General features: G+C 36.4%; 1 pseudogene; it reads right to left on the bottom strand.

Moving 5' to 3' along the window:
• Positions 1 to 14,951: 14,951 nt before the first annotated feature.
• Positions 14,952 to 15,774, bottom strand: LOC126762821 (cytochrome c oxidase assembly protein COX18, mitochondrial-like; annotated as a pseudogene).
• Between the last annotated feature and the right edge of the window lie 11,518 nt (positions 15,775 to 27,292).

A 27,292-nucleotide genomic window follows, 5' to 3' on the forward strand; every position in this document is an offset into this window, starting at 1 on the left:
CAAGTTGTGCAAGAGCTATTACCACATCTTGCTGGGCTGATGAGGGATAGTTTTGCGATGGCGTATATCACAGAACCCGTGGATAATGGCGAAATTAATCTTCTTCCCCATGGTAGAAAGAAAGGACTACTCGCTGGCCAAATCGTTTAGGCCATTTAGGTTTACTTCCTTCATGCGAAAAGGGATGGAAAAGAGTGTAAACAATTATAAAAGATCGAAGGCACGCGTAAAAAGCAAGCAGGGCCGAACTTCAGAATTCGCTGAAAAAGGCGAGGTTGCGATATATGCCTTTCTTGACATTGAAGGTGCTTTTGATAATGAGTGCCCTGGCACTGATGAAAAGAAATGTGGCGGCTTTAATTTGCAGATGGATAGAGGCTGTACTGCGTATTAGTATAGCTTAAACCATTGTGGGAAAAAGCAATGTTCGTCTTTTACTAAGAGGGGTTGCCCACAGGATGGAGGTCTATCCCCACTACTGCGGACTCTAGTAGTAGATGAGCTCCTTGAGTTACTCACAAACAATGGAAATCGGTGCCAAGGGTATGCCGATGACATTATCATAATGGCACGAGTTAAATTTGGGAACACTTGGTATCATCATGTTGATGTATACCATGACCGTAAGGTCTATTGTAACTTATGTAGAGGTTGTTTGAGCATCGAAGGCAACGCAGCCTTCGGTAGGCCTTCAACTATCGAAGCTGTTCTTACCCAACCGCAGCAGTGATCAATCAGGCAGCGAAACATACCATGCTTCTCAGTGCAGCAGAGAATTTTGGCAAAGAGAAGATAATGCCATCTCAACAAATGAAGGCCTCAGGGGAAGGTACACCACTTGCCCTCCTTCCAAGGGACGGCGTTACGAATAGGGTAAACTTTACAAAGAAGTTTAGAGTTACTCTTGGCAGTAAGGCGGAGTGGAGTGATTCCACGCTCAACCTACAACTGAGGGATATCTCTATCCAGTGGTATATTCAGAATAAGGGAAACGGCTCAAAAACAGTGAGACAGAAACAGGACTAAAGTCAGTGTGCATAAATCAATCTCCAACGCAACTTATCACTATACTCAGCGATAGCCAATCAGCATTAAAAGGGATCTCAGCTTATGAGGTCAAATCGCTATTAGTGGACGAGTGTATAGGAAGGCTAAACCGTCTATCAGTTTGCAACTATGTACACTTGGTCTTTGTGCCGGCGTATAAAGGGATAGTCGGCAATGAGCTGGCCGACGAATGATGGGGCCAGAAGCATGCATTCCGGTGTGGCCCTACACCACAAAAGAGTTTATCTGCACAAAGGAGAGAGGAGAAAAATATCACCTGATTCTAGCTTATCCAGCAATTTGCAATTGTACAGTGCTGGAGAGGACAAAATAGATTATAAGTAGCAGTGCAAAACCCGCTTTTATTTTTTAGAAATGCAACTGTAAAAAGTATTTTACTTTTTTCTATCAGTTTGCCTCACAAGCTATGACTCATAAGCCATTATCATACATACACCAATATGTCTGAGCATGCGCACCTTCGCAACCAACTTAAAAATATACAACCTCTACTAAAATACTAGCATGCAAGTCACTAAAAATTCAGCATAATTCGTGATCTTGAGGCGCAAAAAGGAGATCACGTCGCGCAGAAGGCGGAAGAGCGTCTTAACACACACCCCCTCAAAGGCACATACAGGTTAGTGTCATATAAAGACTGCATCATATTTGCATGCCGTTCGCATAATTCACACGATTTCGCTGGAAAGAATGATTTTTCGCGCATTAATAAGTCACACACGGTGTCTAGTATGTATGTATGAATATGCCCGCCTAGCAAATAGCCATAAAGTGCCCCACAATTGTGGCATGCAAGCGAACGTAGTAGGTGTGCGAGTGTGTGGTGGCTTTGTTGCCAACAGGCGCCTGACCAGGCCAAACTGATCACACGATCATCAACGAAATCACCACCAACAGCATCGGCGGCAACGATCAGTATGCAAAGCTGAACGATCGCTATCAACGAAAATGATGCAGCTACAAATGTGTATGCCGCACAGCAACAACAACACAACAGCAATATAGACATGGTTATCATAAAAGCAGCAGAACATGGCCTTAGCCTTTACATGCGCTGCGTTGCGCTGCAGGAAAATAATTTCCATACGACACACGCTTGTGCGCGAGCTTCTCGCCATTCGTCGCAGGCATGTGGAGACAGTAGCTGCCACTGTTGCGTTGGGCTGCCACAAATATTACACGCTGCATGTTGCACGCTTTCCATGGTGTATTGTCCATGAATATGGCATACTACAACAAAGCAGGGCCTTTATGTTGTTGGCTGCGCGTGTATATGTATGTCTGTTTTTGTGTGACCAGTCGATTTCGTGATAATCCATTATTAATGCCAATCAGCATATAAATTTTGTATACCGCCTGCAACAACAACAACACCAATAGCGACTCAAAATGTTCTGACACTATTGTCTATATGACCGTTGTATGTACATATACATATGTGTGTGTGTGTATAGGTATATTTTCAATATTTTTTCGGTGGCTCCTTGCGATTATCCGCTTGCTGCCCATTATGCTGCTGGTGTTTCGCCTATTATACCCAACTAAGTAAGGAGAAAAGGTATTTGTGTAGCCTTTATCGTAGCATCTTATTCGTAGATAAGTTTTTTGGGGAACTTTTGAAAAGTTTTCTTACAGATCCACATCCACTTAATCACGACTGAGCTATATATTAAGAATGATAATTTGGTTCTGGCCCAAGAATGGACTGAAAGGAAGTTCTGTTTCCTTATTTATAAACGTTTTGGCTTAACTTTAAATTTTAGTAAACCGCCCGCGGAATGGAATATTGAGTCGTTATATCAATATTCCATTCCACGTTGTAAACGGCAGTCTCATATTCATTTAATCATTCCGTGAAAGTGATCGGTAGTCTCGCACTCTTTCGAATTCAGAAAGGAAAATATTTCTCAAATTTTTTTGAAAATTTCACCAAGCGACGATAATAGCGTTTACTGTTGCAGATGATCACCATATTATATAAAATCTAGATCAGGTCCTGGAGTCAACGTATGTCGACTCATTATACTTGTATGCACCCGGATCCGATCCGAATCCAGATGCCTACTCTACAAACGGTTGTTGCTTAATTCTTTCTTTATCATTTTAGTCTTCCTTCTACAAGATAACTCGGAATACTTTGATGAGCAAAATATTATGACAGCAGGGTTCGTGACGGCCGAAGCTGAAAATTTATTTACACCAAAACCTTTATTGCAACAAAATGTGGGTTCAAGGTATTGGTCGAAAGACTGGTATTTGAAAAGCCTAAACCAATTAGAGGAGTTAGTATTCATATGTTGGTTTAAATCGAGAAGTTAGGTCGATCTTAAGTGTATTATGTTTAAACAAAGATTCTTAAATGATCTCTCAAAACCCATTCACACTAAAGAAGGCGTTAAGTAGTACTTGTAAGAGATGGTTCTTAAACATTTTTTTTTGTTTTCACTTACTTGTAGAGGTCTGGAACTCATAACTCATAGAGCACCAATCCACTACCATGCCAGTTAGGACGCATACCTATTTTCGGAGGCACATGTTATGAGCACCTATTCAAAGACATAAGCGATGGGTACAAATTTATGCGTCGCAATAGAGTTTTGTCCATAATATTCTAATAAATGCAGGTACACTCACATTGTAGGTGTATGTGTGCGTGTGCTTATGTGTGACTTGAGATTGTTATCATGTGGCGCTTATCGTGCGCACAATATCGGTGGAAATAACAGTAGCAGTACATATTTGTTTGCGCTAAGGCGATAGAAATCACAACAACATTAACAACAACAACAGTAAACATATTTACAACAATGGCAATAACAATATTTGCAACAACGCTCAAATTCAGCATACTGAACATTTGGCGTCATGAGCAATTCGTCCGCTTGTCGCCTATTGGCGTGTGGTGTTCATGCCACGAATGCGCCAAACTAAGAATTTGCATGTCGCCAAAACTCGACTATTGCTTCGCAGTGGCACCCAAATGTACCGCTTGCCAACACAACGCGCATACAATCAACTGTTGAGTCTATAAGAACACCATCATATGGCATGAAATGAAGAAACCCGATTTTGTGGCAAATTCACACACTTATACGGGCCATTTACGGTGCACGAATTACGCGCAACAACTTCCTGCTACCGTTGTGCGGCTTTTACGGTGCAGCCAAAGAGCTAACTGGGTGGCCGGCGTACGAAACTGCACCGAATTGCGGCGCAAACAATTTATGCGGCATTTATGCTTTATTCCGCATTACCTTGAATATTTGTATCTCTATGTGAACGTGTGTGTGTGAACATCTCATTGCTGCTGCTACTTGCATTTTATGGCACTTTGTGGTTTGCGGTTGCAGCATTTGCCGCTCGCTGTTGTATTTGTGGCAGGAACTGCAGCTTCCGCGGCTCGGCGTCCAGGTTTCGCTACATTATTCCACGCGTGTAAGCGGTGAGACCTCCCAAATCGTAGAATTGGTATATTGGATTAGCGTCAGCTTCTGTGGCGTAGATATGCAAAATTCGTTGCACTGACCTTTGGCGGCATATGCTTCAAAAGTTACCACAAGTAGAGTGCTTTCTTTTTATACCCTGAACGGGGTATATTAAGTTTGCCACGAAGTCTGTAACACCCAGAAGGCAGCGTCGGAGACCCTATAAAGTATATATTTAAATTATTAGTATGTTGAGCTGAGTCGATTTAGTCATGTCCGTCTGTCTGTCTGTCCGTCCGTCCGTCTGTCTGTGTATATACGAACTAGTCCTTCAGTTTTTAAGATATCGTTCTGATATTTTGCCATCGTCATTTTCTCTTCAAGAAGTTGCTCAATTTTCGGAACTGCCGATATCGGACCACTATAACATATAGCTGCCATACAAACTGAACGATCGGAGTCAAGTTCTTGTATGGAAAACTTTCACAGTTGACAATGTATCTTCCCAAAAGTTGGCGCAGGCTATTTTCTAAGATAATAATGTAATCTCCGAAGAAATTGTTCAGAAAACTGAACACATAGTTACTAAAGAAATACACCTATGAAGGGTATATTATCTTCGGTGCAGCCGGTGTTTTTTGTCAATTTGCTGTTAGTATTTTGGGTGCTTCTATTCTTTTAGGTATATTTGTTTAATAGTAATAATTGCATGACATCTAGTTCGCTTTTATGTCAATCGGTGATGCCTTAATTGGAGTGTACGAATGCCACCATTCTATTGATATTGCGACAACGACGCATACATATGTAGCAAACACTCTTTAGGTTAGCCGTTTAAGCTGATTTTTTGGAGACACTATCGCCTCACAATTGTTTCGATTGTATTCTGAAATCATACTTTTCCGAACCAGGAAGAAGTTTATAAATAGCAAGGTCACAGTTAACAAAATTTATAGTGGAAACTGAGCACCATAGTAGCTCCATCAATAAGCAATTTCGCATTTTAACAGCTCCGTAAGAGATCTGAGAGTTATCATGACCATCTTACGGCCACCTAAACGTCCATTTGGAAAGGCTTTTGCCGCCCGGATTTTAAAATTATTTTGTGAAAGTCCGATTTCGGGAGAAAATAAACTCAGATGACAAAAAGTTTGTTGTAGCAGCAAAGCTTTCGTCAGAGCTTTCGCCAAAGCTATTACCGGAGCTTTCATCAGAGTTCCAACCAAAGCTTTCCGCGGTTTTCAGAGCTTTCTCTGACAGAGGTTAGTTATTGAAATTTCATGCTTCTAGAAATATTTCTTTTAAAAATAAGATCCTCATATGAAGTTTTTTAATTGTTTCTAGATTTTTGAGATGCTGAACAGGGCTAATAAATTGTCATGTATAACTTTAATATCACACTTTATCATTTTAAAATCACTCCATAGTGTCCAATAAATAATATAATTGAAAGAATAACAATAACAAAAGAAAGCTCCTTACAAAGGAAAGCTACTTTGAAAACTTTTCAAGTGAATAAAAAATGATATTACACAAAATACTTATACAGATTATTCATGAAATCTATGCTGAGAAGAATATTTAATTATTAATTCTGAGTGGATCTTACAGCTTTTTGTAAGGTTCATTATATCTTTACTTCAGATATCTATGTAATTGAAAAGCTAGTTATTGATCTGAAGCTAGCTGCCGCTTAATTGCACTTCTTATAAGCATTTAATCGAATGTCTATTCCAAACAAAACAGGAATGCATATCTGTCCAAATTTACCTATATGGCTTGTATGTAGTACATAAGCACGCAAGTGAGAAGAATCCAAGTTTGTGGCGCTATGACAGTGAATATAGGTTTATTGTTCTTGTAATATATACTTAACTTACCGTTGTTAGTCATGGTTTTGTAGAAATGTCTGCCTAAAATTCAATTTTCATATTTTTTTCATTCGTCCAAGTTCTAAGTTAAGGTTTTAACTAAAACACGTATTTTTCACTTTAGATGATCCTGTATAAGGAGTTATCCTGCCAACGCTCCTTTTTCCCAAGATGTCACCGGAAATGGCCGAGCTTAAAATAGTTTTTTTTTTAATTTCAGAATTTCTTTGTTAATAGTGTATGTTTGTAACAACAAAAAAATTCTAATCAAATATTTTATTTTTTGTATGAGAAAAAAATTCTTGAAAAACGCCTTAATTGACCTTTCAACGGTATATATGGAGCTCAGTTCTCAGTGTTTGTATAAATCCTAGTTCAATGGTAGATAAGTCCAGAAGAAATGAAATCTATGGAATACCAAGTTTCAAAGCGCCAAAATAAATGAGTTGCTGACTCAAATTACTGTAGGTGCAAATTTAGTCTATGAATTGAAACTCTGTATGACTAAACTCCTTTAAGATGCAAAAAACTAAAAAAATAATACTACTGAGGCAATTATTTTAAATCATCTTCATTTATAAACACAAAAATCTCCATTAAATTTAATGAAGAAAATGTTGAATATTTACATTATTATTATTAGTAACAAATGATCTCTGATGGCGCTAAAAAGATATGGTCGGATGAAAGCATGCCCGATGATTGGCACCCAAATATATTTTGCCCAATGCACAAAAAAGGGGACTCCACAACATTCGCCAGTTACCATGGGAGCGTAATATCGCTGAAGTCTTATGGAGCGACTGAAAGAGGCCCACTGTTAACTAACTGACTGGACTTTATCAGTGTAGCTTTAGGCTTGGAAAATCTACTATCCGCCAACCTTCACTCTGCGCCAATTTTTGAAAAAGACCTATGAAATGAAAATAGACACAAATCAACTCTTCGTCGATTTTAAAGCCGACTTATACAGCACGAAATAGAACTGTATGTATGCTACTATGCCTAAATTTGGTATCTCCGCAAAGTTAACACGGTTGTGTAAGCTGACGCAGAGCAATAATTAAAGCTACGTCAGGATGAGGAAGAACATCTCCGAGTCGTTCAATACCAAGCGAGGCTTGATATAATCTCTACAATGTGACTTCTTCAATATATTGCTTGAGAAATTAACACGAGCTACAGAGCTGAATAGAGAATATACAGTCTTTTATAAAAGTGTACAGCTGCTGGCGTACGCCGATGATATTGATATCATTGGCCTCAACAACCGCGCCACTAGTTCCGCTTTTTCCAGACTGGATAGTGATGTGAAATGTATGGGTCTGTTTGTGTATAAGGATAAAACGAAATATCTCCTGCCAACAAACAAATAGTCATAGGAACGCAAAATAACTCTTGCCGATGGGTGCAACTTCGGACTGTGTAGGCAATTGAGAAGTAAATCCTCTCTCGACGAACAAAGACCAAACTCTTCAAGTTCCGCCCATTCCCGTCCTGGTATATGATACGGAGACATATACAATGGCCTCATCTGTTGAGTCGGCCTTGGAAGTGTTCGCGGGAAAGGTTTCGTTGAAGACTTCTGGTCCTTTGCGCATTGGCAAGTACCGCAGTCAATGAATCGATGAGCTGTAGGAGATATACGACGACATTGACATAGTTCAGCGAATCAAGAGACAGTGGCTGCACTGCACCCACTTTGCTGGTTTTTGAGATCAGGCGGAGAAGGACATGGTTGCACTTGATATCTTGAATAGCGAAAAGAAGAAACGATTGGCGCGCTGTTGTTAACTCGGTAAGCGGTGCCTACGCCACCAAAAAAGAAGAAGAACACTCAAGATATGGATTAAGTATTATATATACATATATTTTAGCAACTTATTTATAAAGAGGCAAGTTATTAAAATATGAAAAAACATTTATTATTAAGGAATTTTACACTTAGTGTTCCCTTTAATGTGTGATCGGGTAAAATGGTCAAATAATTTATATATTTTGCTAAATATATATATAGTGAACACAAAACAAAAATTATTGTCAATGTGTTAAAATATTGGTTAGCAGAAGCATAGTCGTGGTGCGAAAGCTAACTTTAAAGAATAGACAATAGTGGTAGATAGTATATATAAATAGCAGTAATCTAAATGGTTCACATCTGTCGACTTATCTCCGTTGTATGAACGAAAATACATATTAAAGGCTACTTCGAAATCAGTGTACTGCAAAATATTTGGGTAATACTTTTAAAACTTAATATCGGTTAGTTTTGTTGTTCTATCTAAACAATATTTTTTCATAACAGAAAATCTTGAAGGGATGTCAGTGATATTATTAGACATTGAAACATTTTCAATAGCTTGAAAAAAGTTTGCGGCTTACTGCAATACGAAAATACTATAAAGAACTTAATTCTCTTAATTCTTAAATCCATCCATGTTCGGTACCTGTTGTTTTTAGCGCAAGCTATCACTGAGACTACAGTTACTTCCGATAATTTTCTTGACCAACTAGTTTTTGTTCTGGCAAAAACTCAAATTACTAAGAATTATTTTACTACAATTACATATGCAGCACAGAAAAGAGCGGTTAAGAAAAAAATCTACACCTCAGATCAGAAAAAAGCGATGTTCTCAACAAAACAACAACAACTACGGCAACATCTTGAATTGACGAGAACAATGGTGACAGTGATCGAAATGTGTCCATCGCTTAACAATTGTGTGACAAGCAGAGCGCTGCCGCAGTTAGTGCCAAACTAAAAGCAACAGTGTCTGCTTGCTTAAACAGTAACAAAAACAACGCAAGAAATCAAGCAGGCAACAGCAGCCAATGCCTTAATAAGAAGAAAATTGCAGCAATTTTTCTGCGTGAATTTTTTTGCAATTTTGTTGCTGTTTTTGTAATATTGCTGCCACCACAACTAGCTGCCCTAAATACGAGTAGCGTCATACGCTTGGGCGTTCTGCGTGCAAACGTGCGCTTATTGCCAACAGCCAGTTTCCCATGCTCTTTATCGTTTATCGGCACAGCAAACATTTTACTGCCTCATTTGCCTATGTTTGTGCATGCGTATATAAGTGTGTGTGTGCGTGTGATGTGTGGGTTTAACGCCGACGCCAGCAACCTTAGCGGTGCGCTGTTGCATGTGATGCTCTTGTTAGCTGCGCTCTTTGCTTTATTACGAGCACTTTGTGGCCCATAAATATAGCCGCTTGCACACATGTTTTTGTTGCTGTTATTGCCCAAAAGTGTAGTAAATTGTGTGGCACTTAAGTCAGCTGTCGCCGACAATGCTATCGCTGCTGCTATCGTCGCGGCCGCCGCCGCTGCTGTCACTCCTTTGCGGTCGGCTCTTGTAATGCGACAATTTGCATATGAGCATATCGTTAAGTCTACAATAACAACAACAGCAATGGTAATTGTTTTTATTTTTTCGTTCACATATGCCGTTTCGCTGACTTTGATGAATGTTGGCGCGTTAGTTTTGTCAATTTTCCGCGAAAATCGCGCGCATGCGCATTCGCCTCAGCTCATACAATATTGTTCCAGCGTTACAGAGCATCATTTAGTCGGGCGCAACAGTTCCTGTTATGTCAACAACGAGTGCAGCATGCGAAATCTGCTGCCCGATAATATGTACATATATGTGTTTCTATATGTTTGCTAGGCTGGCTTATATGTATATGTATTTGTGTCTGTTGCACGCAGCAAATTGCACTCGAAGATGCGAAAGGGCCGATTATGTTTATTTACGGTCACAATATGTGAAATTAATGCGTCTCCTTTCTAGGCCAACCGACAAACGACAATTTTGGGCTCGTTGAGTTGCTGCATTAGCGCAAGAACAAACACACCAACACAAATGCAACTTTGTTAACATATCGACGTGTGTGTTATTGCTGTTGTTATGCTTATTATTGCATAAACTATAAGTCGAAGTAGTTTTGTGGGCGTTTATATAGAGCTAATTGCTAATTCGCAGCGAGTTCGTCGCTTAAGTCTTTTGTACGTTAAGTTTAATCTTGTGAGAAGCTTACACTCAGAGTAATAATATCGTTTTGTTACCTTAAATATAAGCAATTATTGCGCATAATGCCTCATTCGGCACTAAATTGATTTATTCGAATAAATATTTTATGTAAAAAAATTTATGGGTCGGGATACATTTTGAAGATATTTGCGCAGATTACAAAAAAATGGTTTGGTCTTATTAGACAACATTGAAAAAGCGTCAAAGCTAATATATTTTATTTAATTCTTTAAGCTGCCTCGTTTGCAATACACTGAAAACTCTTAAACTTGGTTAAAAAAATAGATAATTCATAACCGTATATAACATTAGCGGTGTGATTACAACCCAATGTTGAACCTTATAATATTTTTTGTTACTGAACTGTCATGGCAGCGTGTTTAGACCTTTTTTTTTGGAGTTAGAAGAAACTGGATTCCCACTAGTTACTTCCCCTGGATCATAGCAGCACGTGATCGGTCGAAGAAACTTGATTAAATGCCATACGGGTTGAATGTGAGGGGTACATTAGAAGAAACCATATGAGATTCCCACTAGTTACATCTTACGGACTGGATCACAGCAGCATTTTTCGTATCTGTCGAAGAAACTTATGATTTACTGCGGACTTTAAAAAAACTTATTTTTTCACGAAAGTTCCCTTGTTTTTAAATATAATATCATTATGTATTAAATAAGTATTCTAGGCGATTTTTTTTTTATTATAAACTATTCTATTGAATATTTATCGTATTTCTTGTAATAGAGCCAAATGTCTTTATAAACTTGATTTTTTTCAGACATGCGGAAATTTACAACATTGCTACCGAAAATTGAAGCGTTTTTGAGAAAATTCTTGCATCAAAGAGGAAATGACTGAAATTTCAGCCTTGTTTATTTGATAAAAATTCGAAATTGAAACTGATCATGACGATAAGGAGATATTTTTGAAAAAACGTCGTCTAAAACGACAGTTATAAGCGCACTCAGAGATGTCTCACAATTTTCACACTTAAAATACACAAACGCCTATATAAGTGTTTTAATGTATAAATGTATCGTTAAAGGACGCCTGACTCTAAGTCTTTTTTAGGTCAGATGTAAGTTCGAAAAATTTGAATTTTAAAATCCTGACACATAGAATAATTTTGAAAATGTGATTTTTTTAAATGGTAACAAATCAGTATTCTGTCCATCCGTAAAATAATTAGTGCAAAAACGACAAAATTGAGCAAATTAAACTGAAAATTATCTAGGACGGTGCACGAAAAACAAAAAAAAAGGAGCTAGTCTTCCGATAGGGCTCAAAAAAACCCTCAGTGTTGTCCATTAAACAATAGCAAGCACGCAAATTAAACGCATGACCAAGATTAAGCGCCTTGCTATTGTAGACGTGCTGATATAGTGCGTGATCTAGACGTAAACTCGGCTAACGCAGACATATTAAAAATTGCAGCAGCACATAACGCAAGATTGCTACAGAATTTTAATGAAGATGCAATCATGTTAATTCCTAGAGGTGAACCACCAAGACGGCTCAAACGCCTCAAGCCCAACGATCTTTCAAATTTGCCAATACTCTCAGAGTAGTTTTGTAATTTTATAATAAATATACGCTTAAGGGGGTACTCTCATGCGAACGCATACAATTTACCACTTTTTAGGAATTTTTTTTTATGCGACAACAAAGTTCAATCTTTTTAATTTTTTAATATATTTTTGTTTGTATTTTAAAATGTACAAACAAAATTTTTTTTTCTTTTTTTTACATTTTTAATATATTTTTTTTATCAAAGTAGTCCCCAACAAAAAAAGTAGTTCACTGGTCATGGTTATAGCGGCTGTTCATGTTGTCTGAAATCAAAAAATCGAATGGATTATTATTCAGTAGTTCTGCGGCTATCGTGCCTACCAAATATAATCAATTTCATTAAAAAAAATGTCGAACTTCAAAAAAAAGTCACGATTTTTTTTTTTCGTTAAAAATCGTTTAAAAAAAATATGAAAATTCTGGTAGGGACGATAACTATAAATGAGTAGAGGAACATATGTAAATTTTAAAGCAATCGGTTTAGGACCATGACAGTTTCAGAAAATGATGATTCGAGAAAAATGCGTTTAAAGTTTCAAAAGGCTGCAGACTTGTCATGGCGCCAGTCGCTTACGACACGTCGGCGACTATGAGCTGTAACTTATAAAATACTATGAACTTCGGTCTGAATTTTTCACAGCACGTTTTTAATAGGTTTTACTGTCAAAATATAAAAAAAATCGATTTTTCGAAGTGATTACATGAAAATACCCCCTTAAATCATGTTCAAGTTGCTTGTTAGTCTTTCCTTTTATATGAACTGGTTGCAATGTATTAATAAAATAAAAAAAAATAAAAAAATTCTCAAAAATCAAACCCAAAGAAATTGTATTTTTTTATTTTATATTTATTAAATAAAAATAAATATACGATTTATAAAATTTAGTTCACGAAAGATTCAATATAATATATTAAATAAGTTTTTTTTTATTATATTATACTATTCTTGATTGGATATCCGATATCTTGTTAGAGCCAAACGACTAACAAACTTGCTTTCAGCGATTCAAATGCGAAGAGGAAATGATTTTAGCATTTAGTTTTCATGACGAGACATTTTTGCAAACGTCGTCACCAAACGACAGTTATAAGCGCACTCAGAGATGTCTCATAGAGAAAAATACACAAAAAGTGCTTTTGTATATTATTTATTATAACGTGCCTCCACCTGCAGGTCAAATGTAAGTGGCATAAAAAGTAAGTTAAATGTGATGCTCGCAAATGTAGAAAAATCAGTGCAAAAACACAAAATTGAATGTTACCAACAACAACAATAACAACTTACGTAGCAAGCAAAATTAAACGCATGAATTAAGCGGCAGATAAAAAGTGCGAGTGCAACAAAACGAGCGACATCATTACGCCACCTGATGACGGTCATTTGCCACTTGCGGCACAATTTAAGTGATTTACTTACAAGTTGTCGCGTTACACGTGGTTGTTGTTGCTGTTAAATTTTTTGCTTTCTGCGTCCACTAAACTGCCGATGCTACAGTTTGTCGCTTAATGCGGTTACTTATGTGTATGTGTGTGGTGTTTTTGCGCATGCGTCGCGCACTTACCCAAGGCGTCAGAAAGCACATTCAATTTAGCCAGGTTTCACGCCTGTAGCAGCTTGGTCACCAGACGGGCTTCAACTCCCAACTCATACATGCACACATATGCGCGCGAATGTGTCTCATTAATAGCGCGGCATGCGTAAGCGCTTGTGGCTACGAACGCGCTTATGCGAATCAATTAGGCGACGTGGTAAGGACATTTGTGTGTAGACACTCAGTAGACGTACTTCTTCATGTGTTTAGTTATTTGTGCTCTAATTGCTTAATAATTATTTTATTTTGCACTGCCTTCCATCTCTTAGGGGAGCTTGGACCACACGCGGCATAAAAACGCCACATTAAATGAGCGATCAGTTTGTGTGGCGCAGGAACTCATATGTTGAAGGGAAGTCCTGTTTTTATTATTGTTGTCTTTAGGTTCAACTTCTGTGGGCCTGGAAACTCGAAACACTTTACTGATAGCCATCAATTCCGCGCTCTCGTATGTTCAAAGATTTGGTTAGACGGATTTGAGGACAACTTGAACAGTCTGAGTTTAGTTCCAGTCCTTGGGCTGACAAGTCTTAAGTATCATCGCTGTTGTGAAGGAGGTTTGAGACCTATATCTTCATCGTTCAAGAAACTATCGTTCTTATGTTTTTTTTTTGTTGGTTAGGAATAAGTAAGAGCCTTACGAGGTATCTCTGCGAACTGCTTTATTCATCAAAAGCCACAAAATTTCTTAGTCAGATAAATAGTTATATTTTCTTTGATAATTCACATATATTATCTTAATAAATCCCTTAAATTTTTAGATTAATCCATTGGCTTAACTAAAACGCTTAAGTTCTCTTTTTTTCACCCCGTGAAACTATACATCTCGAAACCTTGCTTAAGTGTTTTTAGAGATCTCTTTCTGCAGGTTGACAAATGAGACAAACAGAGTCATTTATAGGTAAACTTTAGCAGCAAATATTAAGTACAACGAATCAAACCAAGAACTAGTACAAATCTTATTAATTGGCAAAGTCACACAGCGCTAGATTACTCCAAAGCTTTACCACTATAATAATAACTTTTTTCTCAAATAATATTAACATGAATTTAACTGCACAGCGAAGACGCTTACAAATTTAAGGAAGAGAGGTCAAACTGCAATGACAGCGAGCAGGATAATGGCAAGTCATAGCCTTCGAAGCTATCGGAGTTGACTCAGACCGTTTCTCGCCATGTTGGGCATAGCGGGTCTGCATTTAAGGATTCTATATTACCAGATTTGAATAAAAATTATATCAGAATAATTCTAAAACCGGTTGTTATAAGTATTTCTAGTGAAATCTAGTATTGAGAAAGGGGTCCTATGGTTCAAGAGCGTAATCCATAAATCTCTTAACTATCGCTGGTGGAACTATACTCGTCTCAAAAATTTTAGTTCACTTTCATATGTTATATGGCTAGGTCAAACTTTTGCCCAATTTTGCCCATATGCAGCAGATTTTGTGCTAAGCTATAACTACTTGAAGCAACCCAGTATAGGCGAAGAGCCGATGGTACAGAACAGGCCACAGGAACCATTGCTGCGGTCAATACTCGAAAAACATTAGTCGCATATTTTTGCAACCGGGTAGTGGGACAGTTTCGTAGAACAGTTTGCATTTCTATTATGGCCAAATTTATTACACCATGACAAGGTGACGGGCAAAATATATGAACTTCTGTTAAATTCGGTATCCAACCAAAATAATTTGTGCCTGTAATGTTGTTGGATCAGGCATCATATGAACAAGATTTCTTAATGCTACGGATTGACATATCCATAACGGTATTTGACCCCATAGCACGATAAATGTTTTTGCTGGATGACAATTGTCCCCCACTACCAATGCATTCCACTGTTTTTTTAACGACCGGTTATAAACAAGTCTGGTTTGTTTCTCAGTCCAATTGAATTTTTTCATGGCTACTGCCGCCTCTTTTTTTAGTTCGGCATTTCCAAAGCCAACCGCTCTAATCGCGCCATAATTTTATGTTGATATATTGCCAATGGAAGTGTTATTGAGGTGCGAAATAGTATTGAGGATACAACAATGGAGGCCCACCAGGTCAATACGCTGTAATCATGGATCGTTGTCAGTGTATCCTGTATATATGCTACTGGTGTACTTTGTGAAAGTGCATGCCAAATTCCTGGGAACGGTGAATGCACTTGTGTCGCAGCTATAGTAGGCGCACTTGTAACTTCCGAGAGACTGCGGTATTGTAGCAGCATCAAACATGTTCTTGGTGAAATGCTATTTCTTTCCCTGAACAAAATTTTTAAAAAGCTACTGCTTGATCCAAAATACAATAATGTACGCCCCCATATAGAATATTGACGGTTGTGGCGAAGACATGGTATTATTTCCCTTTGCAAACATTTAACTGAATCATGGTGTAGACGAAACATTATTTTATAAATAGCCTGGCAATATTGTGCAATAAAGATATCTCTATTTTTACTCAAATTACAGCTTGTATGTACGGACGGACGGACGGACATACAGAAGGGATTTCAACTTTTCTTGTGATCTTGATCATTTATTTATTTATATATATATATATATATAACCCTATATTTTTCACGCTTAGTTTTAGGTGACATGTACACCCGTTACATAAACAAAACTAAAAACTAATTACATATGGCAACACGTTGTAAGAGTAGTTATAAAAATTACTACAACAAAAAAATGCCGGCACATATATTTTGAAAATTGTATATATGATCATCGTACAAAACTGGCGCTGTCAAGTTCCAACTAATGAAAATGTTTCATTTCTAAGCATTTTTAATAAACGCAAATCTACGCTTTATAGCCACTCTTCAGCAGCAAGCACAGCACATACTTGTATATGTATATGCATGCATATGTATATTACTAGTCGCGTTATGATTTCCTCATTAGCTCAAACGCTCGTTTGCCACAAATATTGGAGGCTGTGGCTGCCGTTGCCGGGGCAGTTCCAGTCTGGTATGGCTGCCGGTTTGTCTAGACAATGTGCTCGCCAACTAACAATAAGGAAGTGAAGCGGCAAGCGATGCAACAATGTTTTTGCAATGTGCTGTCAAGTACATATAATTATATATAAGTATACATGTATATATGTATTTACTTACTTTGCATAATTTTTTTGCAATTACTACCATTTTAACCATCAAAGCGCCTCTACTCCCTTCTTAAACAAATTATGAGTTTATAATATTCGCGTTGATTTAAATAAATTTTGCTTTTGTTGTCGAGTTAATTGTTTTCATAGCGTTTGCTATGCGCTTGTTAAATTGAAGTTTTAAATGAGTCTGCGTTGAATAGTTTCATATTTGCATATTTACAGCGCATGCGCATAAATTAAGTTTGCAGTCACCCATTGGCGGTGGAAAAATCAACTGGCGTTCAAATTAAGGCGGTGATGTCAGTTCACTGTGTGTGTAATTATGCATAATTCTTGCTGCATATTAAATATATTTTTCGCATGCAATTAGTCGGCGCAGACTTGTTGGCGAATTGTGAGAAGTTTCAACAATTCTTTTTATATATTTTACAAAAATATTGCGTCAAGTGTGAAACTTTTATTGCGGTGCCTTGCTGCAATAGCATAAGCTATGGGATTGCCTAACAATATCGTTTAATAATATGCTTTCAATCCGGAACTTATGTCAGCTATTTAAATAAATGGATGCTATTGGATAGAATGCGCAACTGCTTCTTGATATTTTATGGTTTTTTTGCGTTTATAGTCTTATAAGCGAGTTGCTCTAATTGGTATTTTTATTTTTACTGAATATTTGGCGAAGATTTTACTATTATTTTGTGGAGTAGCTTTTGATATTTGACTTAAAATTAATTTGGAAAGTTCTACTAGTATTTTTAGAAGTATATCAAACCACTCTTAATCACAGCTGTGTACTGGAAATAAATAGTTAATTATTAGATCTGAAGCTAACTTGATAGACAAAGGAAAGAAAAGTTAGGTGAAAAGATGCTAAGATGCCAAAAATACAAAAGCTGCCAAAATATAAAAGCTTTTATTATTGGAAAATATTAAAATTTTAACTAGCTTCAAGTCAAGAAATGTTATATGATACTATATTTGATATACTTAAAACTTTTCCGTGTACTGTAAAGAAATATATTACGTAGGTTGCTATATATATTTCTGGCCTAATAATGTAAATAGGCATATTTATCAACGAAAATGGTTTTTTTTTTTTTTTTTTTTTTTTTTTTTTTTGTCGATTGCTGTTTTGTTTCGGGCTTATACGCATAGATCCATGATTCGTCACCTGTGACGATCTTATAAACGTCTTTTGAAGCACCGCGATCGTATTTTTTCAGCATTTCTTTACACCAATCCACACGAGCCTTTTTTTGAGCGATTGTCAAATTGTGCGGGATCCAACGAGAACAAACCTTTTTTACGGCCAGGTGTTCATGCAATATCGAATGTATGCTGGTGGGAGAAATGCATATGCCTCTATCTGAAGGTATGTTACATGACGGTCTTGCATTATCAGTTCACGTACGGCATCGATGTTTTCTGGCACAACGGCTGGTTTTGGACGACCCTCACGGAATTCGTCTTTGAGCGAGCGTCGGTCACGATTGAATTCGTTGTACCAGTTTTTCACAGTGCTATAGGATGGTGCTTCATAGCCATACAAGGATTTTAGTTCATCGATTCACTCTTCTCGTGATAATCCACGTCGAAAGTTGTGAAAAATGATCGCACGAAAATGTTCACGAAAAGTTCCAGTTTTTCGAGATGAATTTTTAAATTCCCTGTAAATAAAACAATTCACGATTAAATGACAAAACGTTCTGAGTGATGTTATGCTAAAAAATGTCAAACTTTCCAATGGAAATGTCAGATTGCACCTGGCAACACTTAGTGTTTCCCTAGGCCAGAATATATATATAATCGTTTCGAGCTTGATCATTAAGATTCGAGATATAATGGTACATATTCTAAATTTGCAAGTAATACAGAACTCTAAAGACTATCAAAAACGGAAACAGTATACAATATATAAATTATAATAATTATTTATAACAATGAATGAGTTAAAAATATCATGGTGAGTGTCATGCTCGTTGCATAGAAAATCACAGGCATCTCAATAAACTGCGTCAGTGTATACTGGTTTATTTCATAGAAGGTATTAGAAAATCACTCGCTCACAGGTTTGGCTTCCTCGTTTTTTTAATGTTACCGTGAGTTGATTGACAGCTTTCAACAAATATTGGGCAATATATTCCCGAGTTACCTAATCAAATATCAATAGCAACCGATGCTTTCTTACCACCACGTGTTTTGCTTCACTGTGTTGGTGTCTGACTCAAGATTCGTTTATTGGCACCAATATCCTTTTGTTTTTGCGTCATTAGGCTTTGAACAACGGACCGTCTATATTCCAGCAGAGTGATTTTTTTATGTGTTTGACAGTAGATGACATATGAATTAACGAACATTATTTCCAAAAGCCCCAAAACAATCTTTGACACCATTTTTTAGATCGCCTGCCAATCTCGTAGGTACTTCGCAGTTGAACTGCATGGTCTACTTCACCCATGGATGGGATGTAATCTTTAACGGCAGTTGATCCCTTCTCTTGACTGTAGTTTGCTCAGTGCCATGAAAACTAGATGTCAATAATATTGGGTAGCAATTACTCCTTTCGTTATTGATCGTGAATTAAACTTGCCTCTTTTCATTTGCTTGTCTTGCTCCATCAAACAAAGTGTAAAGGAATTACAAATTATGACGCTTGTCGCATCAATATGGCTATATTAAAAAGTTCGAAGAAAAAAGTTCTAAGAAAAAAGTTCGAGAAAAGGACTTCCTTTCTATTGCCTCTAATTGTTCTTGGTTTATTTCGAACTTTTTAATATAGCCATATTGATGCGACAAGCGTCATAATTTGTAACCGCTCTTACTTGGTTTCATTGAACAATATTGTTTGATGGAGCTTTTGCCCTTGAAAAAAAATCATGGAAGCGTCAACTGATAATTCTCTGTTTCTGCGATACACCTGCTGAAAGCGTTTGTTCAGAGGGTCAAGCATTGGTCGTATTTTTAGTAGCCGATATACATATATACTCTTTAGGTTGTAGTCTAGAGTACCGGTAGACCGCAAGCTATAAAAAATTATTCCATTCCGTTTAACAGAACAAAACGATTGATTGTAGTTTAAAGTACTGTCTTATAACACGGGGTTAAATGCCTCCCAAGGCCTTAGCGCGTATTAAAAGAGGTTTATGAGACAGTTTAACACATTACAAATTAACTAAAGCTCAGTTTCCTTGGAATTTTTTTCTTCGAGTGAATAAAAAATAATGCTAAATATATACGTATTAATTACAATTTATTGCGTAGTATGTCGGAAAATGCTTGAAATAATAGAGGCAGGAAAGAATGCTCTCTATATGAAAATTTTGAAACTAAAGAAAAAACAACAACTCAACTATGACCGAAAAGAAACACGTTGACATTTTCCGCCGAAGCACAAGACCTGAAAATCATATTGCTGCGGTGTTCCCTTTTCAGAATAAAATGGAATTTTTTTGGAATGATCGAAGAACATCATTTGGAATGATCTCACCATGAGGAGCCATCTTTTAATATGATACTTTGGAACTGCATTTTTTGAATACCGATATGAATGCAAAGGCATATAAAAACGTCCTGAAACTGCTTTTCCCCATTTTAAAAATTTGTTTGGATCTTTGCACGATACGATGAAACATCGATTCACACTCCACGGGTGTTTCTGAGGCAAACCAGTATTTTACAGAAGAGGAGTGAGTTAAAGGTATCAAATTGCCTGGTCATCAATTTCCTTGAATTATAGTGGAACATATTATGACCCAATCGGATCATGAGATATTTCTTAACAAGGCGGGATAGTCTCATTATTCGCCTTAAGCTTAAAAAAATTGAGTATAAAATAAAAGTGGTATGTGCTTAATTTGAATAATTTATTTTTCCATTGATTTTGAAAGAAAATAAAATATTGTGAATAAAATGTGAAGAAAGAGGTAGAACCGCGTTTGTTGTTTCACTTAATAGCAAAATAATTTGTTAATAATTCTTAAAAATTTTAGAAGCGCAGCGGATATGCATTAGTATATAAGAAAATTTATGAATTACTTTATTCTTACTATCAAAGAAGATGTGATATCGATATCAAAATCATTTTAAATGTAAAAAAAAAATAAGAGCTGCTTTGAACCACTTCATTAGTAACGCAATATTAAACACTCGAATGCCTGGTTGAAAATTCTAAACTGCTTCTTAAGTATTTTTAATTTCCAAAACGCGTTTGTAGTTGTTTTTGCAATTTTTGGCACCTTTTAATTGTCAATTACTTTGGCTTTTCATGCAGCTGGAGGTCGCAGAGTCAGCTGGTAGCAATCAGGTGTTGCGACAGCCACCAGAGATACCACCAAGTGGCCGAGAAGATACTTAAAACGCTGGCGTATCACTGAAAAATGCTTAGAAAAAACATTTACTGCTGCCGCTGCCACTCGCTTTTCGCATAAACTTCTATATTCTTTCGATAACTGCACAAGCAAGCTGTGGCACAAGGGCAGTTCTGTCTACTCGTTGTTATGCTTTTTTCTATTTTCTGTATTTTTTATTTTATATTTTTAGTTAGTGTGAGTCTCGAACTGTCTTTGCTGCTGTTGCTTAATGAGTAACAAGGTTGTTGATTGTATGATTGCGGTTGTTGTTGTTGTGTTTATTTTTCTGTCGGTGGCATCATTATTGGCATTTAGCACATTTCAAATGAGCGCGATAAGAATTTAGCATTTATCATTGCAATTGAACGTTCAGATCTTATTATTTGTGCCTTCTTCTTTCGTATGTCACTCAGACAAGAGACTTAAGCGTTTAGAATTTGTATTTTTTATAAAATTTCCACATCATTAGTTAGAAATCGATACTTTATTTTTCATTGCTATGGAGAATCATTTGTTTTGCAAAATAAGTAACCGCAAATGCACTCTAGCTGGCACCACAGGCGGTCGAAACAATAGCAATTTAATTATGATTGAGTTGCGCGAATTAAATTATAGCGTGATTCAAAGGAAATCGTTTTGTTATTTAAAAAACTTTATTAGAATTTTTGTATTGATTTCAGTTAAGTAGACTTAAGTGCTTTTTACTAGAATAGATAATAGACTGGTCTTTAATTTTATATGTGTAGTTTGCCTTTAATATGTGCCAAGGGAAATTTTGTTTATAAATATTTTTTTATGTAGAAATGTGTTCATGTATGTAGTAGGCTAAGTAATGAATTTAAAAGGCGCACAATTTCAAACCTTCAAAAACATATGGTTTAATCATTGTTGCAGAGATATAATGAGCTGTTGTGACCACATTCCCTAGAACACGATTAGAGTAACTAATTTTTTACCCACCTCGTTTATTGTACAAATATAGAAATAACATTCCGATGTTTTTTGGCTGTAACTTAAAAAAAAATGAAAAACTTTGATTCTGCTTGTGGATTATTTTTATTTGGTCTTTTAAATTTTTTTACATCAAGTCGAAAATATGATATGTAACTGGCCGCCGCAACAGTTGATTGTCATTTAAGCTCTTTTAAAGGCATTTTCCATCACTTTGGCCAGAACTTCCGGCGATAGGTCCTCACATTCTTGACATAAGCCCCGCAACTTCAAAAAACCCACAAAAAGAAGTCTGGAGCGGTCAAAACAGGCGATCTTCCTGGACAGTGCAAAACGCCAACACGGGAGATTAGGCGCCCGGGAAATGCATTCTTCCGCATGTCGGTTGTGGCTCGTGCAGTGTGTGCCGTTGCACCGTCCTGTTGGAACCACATGTTTTCCAATCCCAATTCATTAAGTTGTGGCAAAAATAACTCGTTCATCATTGCTCTGTAGCGCTCACCACTCACAGTAACCGTTTGGCCAGCGACGTCTTCGAAGAAAAAAAATCCGATGACTCCTGCAACGAAAACAGCACACCATACAGTGACTTTGAGCGGGTGTAATGGCTCTTCGTGAGTTACACGCGGATTTTCAGTACCCCAGAAGTGTAAATTTTGTTTATTTACGTACCCGCTAAGATGGAAATGGGCCTCATCACTCATGATTATTTTTGATGAAAAATCATCTTCCCCTTGGTGGTGATTAAGGATGACTTGAGCGTATGTTAGATGCGATTGGTGTGTCAGCAAGTAACAGATGCACAGTCTGGACTTTGTACGGAAACATCTTCACATCTTGTACCAAAATTCGCTGTAAACACCGTCGACTGATACCCATTTGCGTGGCACGTCGTCTGGTCGATGTCGACGGCGCTTCCATGTCACCCTCGACAACAGCAGCAATATTATCTGCTGCCACGCCTGGCAGCATCTCGTGTTATGCCAGTATCTTCGAGACGAGCGGCTAAACGTCGCAGTGTTTCACCAGTAGGCGTCGGACGGCCAGGAAATCTGGTTGGTGGAATAGAGTGAACAATAAAAAAGCATGAAAACAAGTTAACTTCATGTAGATGCAACTAAGTTGTAATACTCTTTAGATGTTGAAGTTCTCCTTTACTAGTTTTACTTTACTTGACTTTACTAGAGCTCCAGTTTGATCGTTTAGTTTCAATGGAAACTATTTGTTAAAGAGGCCCGATTTCAACAATATATTCCGAAATTAAATTGTTTTATTTTTTTTAATTTTTGCCACATTTCGTGGAGATACCTTGTCACAGAAGACGTTTTTCACACAGCGACTTGAGTTTGATCAACCAACTTGTATGGCAACAATATGCTTTAGATGGTTCCGAGAAATGAGAACCTCCTTAGGAATATAGAGAGACTATTTTGCTTATATATACAGTGTCAAAAAGTATAGCGATAGTTAAGAGCAAGATATTGATGAGATACAATTGCCTTATGTAAGGAATTCTTATTCGATTTAAATCAGATGCAGCCAAGGTTTCTGAACATTTAGGTTTAATTCTAATCATATATTGACATCAAATACATTATCAGATTTCTCAAGGAATGAGATTAGTTTGACGCAGCTTTCCGCAGAAGTTTTTAACCTCAAGTCTTCAAAATACCCAGATAAGAGCTTTTTAAGAAATATTGTATGACATTACGAAGTGAAACAGAAAAGCGCTAACTAGTTTTGAGAATATGATTTGTGAGCTCAATATCAACAAAACTGATCTGCTTAAGGATTTAATGTCAACATAACATAAAAATGTTATAATTACCGTTTCCTTAATGACACATCTGCTTCGTAACTACTACAGTGACCTCTAAGCTAGAATTTAACAGATTGAAATTCATGCCAATATTTCTATTCAAACTGCAATAAGCACGTTTTCCATTCTTCTGCGATTCTGCCATATTCACACATTCGCCGGCAGTACGCAGGTAAACAAAATTTAGGAGGAGTGAGCTGAGCAACACAGATATCGGAATAATCTTGGATTGTTTTGAATCAATGAAGTTATCAAAAAAAAATTAAAATACCCAGCTTTTTGTGCTAATAGTAGTTCTAAACAAGAAAAAACGTTAACTTCGGCTGCACTGAAACTAATATACCCCTCACAGGTGCATTTATTACAGTTTATATGGAAGCTTTAGTAATCCTCGATCTGAACAATTTTTTCGGAGATTATATTATTACCTTAAGCAGTAATCCATGTCAAATGCCAAAGTTTTCCATACAAGCATTTGATTCCGATCATTCAGTTTGTATGGAAGCTATATGCTATAGTAAGCCGATCCGAATAATTTCTTCGGAGATTACATTGTTGCCTTAGAAAATAATCTATACCAAAATATATCCTGTTCAGGGTATAAAAATCAGCAAATTAGGGGTCTGCTTTTTCTCACTTACTTTTTAATATACATATGTCTTCCATGAATCCTGCGTATCAAAGTTAATTTATTTCGTACAACTCGTACAACTCATCATTCTATCGAAGAAATATTCGCCGTTACCAATGCGCAAAGGACCATAAATCTTCCACAGAACCTTTCTGATTAAAACTCGTAAGGCCGACTTATCAAAGAGTCGAAGTCGAAGTCTTCGAAGAGTCGAAGCTTTAGCGCTAAACTCGATTTAAAAGTAGGATCAAAAAAAAAATATCAAGGATAAAATATTTCGAAATTAAAAGAGCTTTTTACAACTTTATGTAACTTTGTGTTGTATTTTTTTATTACTAAGTATGTTTTACCTCCAGCCACTTATAATCATAAAATTTAAAACCTCCAGCCAAACTATTATTAAAACTAAGAAATAGATATTTGTTTGCTATAATATTTATTGGATTTCTACCGTATAAGTGTGCACCCGGTGTAACTATAAAAATTTTATTTCACTCTTATTTTCTCTGGGAATCACAAGTAGCTGCAAGAGCTAGTTGAACTGTTGTTTTTGCAACGAGTATTGCATTTCTGCCTACAAAATTCATAGAATTCAATAGAAAATTCCTAGAAAGTGGAAGATTATATACAGGTTTAGAGCTTTATTGGAATAACTGATTAACTAGAATATCTTGAGCAAGCTTTCCATTTAAAATAAGTCAAAATGGATCATTCCGAAAATAGAATTTTGTAAAGCAAAAGTTTTCTTACAAAAATACGGGCTCTGAACATGTTGTCTGTGTAATAGTATATCTAAACTCTTTCATTTCTATACAAAAAAAACAGTTATTGGTTCAGTAGGCAGAAATTCCGGACAGGTAGCCACTTAATCCAGTTAGACTATCTCAACTAAGCGATTGAGTTGTTAAATGTGATTTAAAAAAGTAATAAATTGTGATTAAAAGAAATCAGATTGTGGACAATTTGAATACAGATGAATGAATGCAGCTCTGTGTGTATATAAGGTGGCATATATAACAATTTTTAAGATGCAGAGTATCTTTTAAGACATAGTGTATGCTGCTTATAATAAAAGAGATGTAATCTAGTTTGTTCTAAGATGCGTATATAGGTGTATAAATATACATACACAGACATGCGGACATATAATAATGCAAACAACAACATCATCTAGGCTACTGCTTAAAGATTTATGCGGTCGTTTTGTTAATTTAAACATCTAATAATATAATCAAAGATACCCAACTTGATTTATGGCGGAATAAAACGCGCTGGCAACATTTATAAGCAAACGAAGCACACATACAAACACATGGAAGTAATGGTCTTAAAGGAGCATTGTAAGTCACACCAAGCGCAGTTAAGTGGTGAAATTCTTTCACTCTTTCAGATTACCTAATTAAAAATGCAACCAAAAGTGTAAACTGAAATACTCAACAATACGGTAACGCTTTCAACAAGCGACCGTAAATGACAATGGAAGCATTGAGATTGCCATTGGAGCAAAGCAAGCCACAGATGCTCAGACTAACAAGTTGTAAAGCTATTTGAAAGGCAGATTCAGAGCAGCGACAGCAAACGAGGTGACAAAAATTGTGAGCCCACATAGTTGAATAGGTAAGCAAAGAAAAAATAGTAGTTCAATAATACGAATAGGGAGCTGGAGAGATGAAATCATACAGCTAGCCGATCAACAACAACTAACGCGACATTTCAATTTTAATTAAGCATGATAAATGAGCTCAACGGTGGGCATAAATCTTCGCGCTTAAAAAATAAAGCATTCAAAGCAAATACAAAGTGATATTCAATAAACCAGTAACACACAATCCTATAATGCAGCGAGTTACCTTTGTTCAGCCATAAATAAACTAGAAATGCTTAACAATAACCTAGCAGCTAAGTGACTAACCGAACTGAGCAACATTTACGCTTTATTTTTGTGTCTTTTATCAAAAACGTTGGTGACTTTTATAATTTTCTCGTTCGATGAGCTATTTGATAAGTTATTTGTTAGAAAAAAAGACAAAAGAAAGAAATCCAAAAAAACATAGAAAACCAGCTACAGCATTAAGGCAGACAATGGCAAGTGTTAAGGCGTTAAGCTGTGGAGAAAATTGATTAGAAATTAATGCAAGAATTTTTTGCTCTGAGTTTTTGTATAACTTATGTTTATTAAGTTGCACAGAAATGTGCTTTATTGACATCATAATTTCGGTGTTTGTGATGGTGATTAACAAAAGTATTGTTAAATTGATTTTATGAAATTTGTTTTTTTTTTTTAATATTTGTGATAATTTTATTATAATTTAACTTTTTTATAAATAATGTTATTTTTGACAATTTTTTAACTAAAAAATTTTGATTTTTTTATACTTTATGAAGAAAATTTTTATGGTTGCATAATATATTTCAATAGCTTATTAACAAAAGTTTAAATTTTAATAATATTTGATCTATTTTTATAATTTTCTATAATAATAACTTCTAAGCTACAAACCACTTCTTGATGTGACTTAGCGCAAACGGGATATGTTTGGAAAACGAAGACTTGAAAATACGTCAGGCATATAACCTACTCCTACTTTCACGGAACCACAGGTTAAGTATTACTTCGTGGGATGGACAGGACATTTAAGTCTCTTCTATTGCGCGGACTGAATGACGCCCAATATGTCGAAAAAAAGTTTTACTTTTGTCATTATGAATGCTAACGTTTCGCTAACAGCTTTCCATTTGTCAGTCCACTGATACAAGATTGTCTTTTAATTACACTGGTCAACAAATTTGTAATTTTTTTTTGTCACATGAAAATTTATATCAAATTTTGAATATACTAGGGCCACCAAATAATAATGTATCAATGAAAAAAAATGTACACGCCTTG

Source organism: Bactrocera neohumeralis, chromosome 6 (assembly GCF_024586455.1).
Source record: "Bactrocera neohumeralis isolate Rockhampton chromosome 6, APGP_CSIRO_Bneo_wtdbg2-racon-allhic-juicebox.fasta_v2, whole genome shotgun sequence".
NCBI lineage: Eukaryota > Metazoa > Arthropoda > Insecta > Diptera > Tephritidae > Bactrocera > Bactrocera neohumeralis.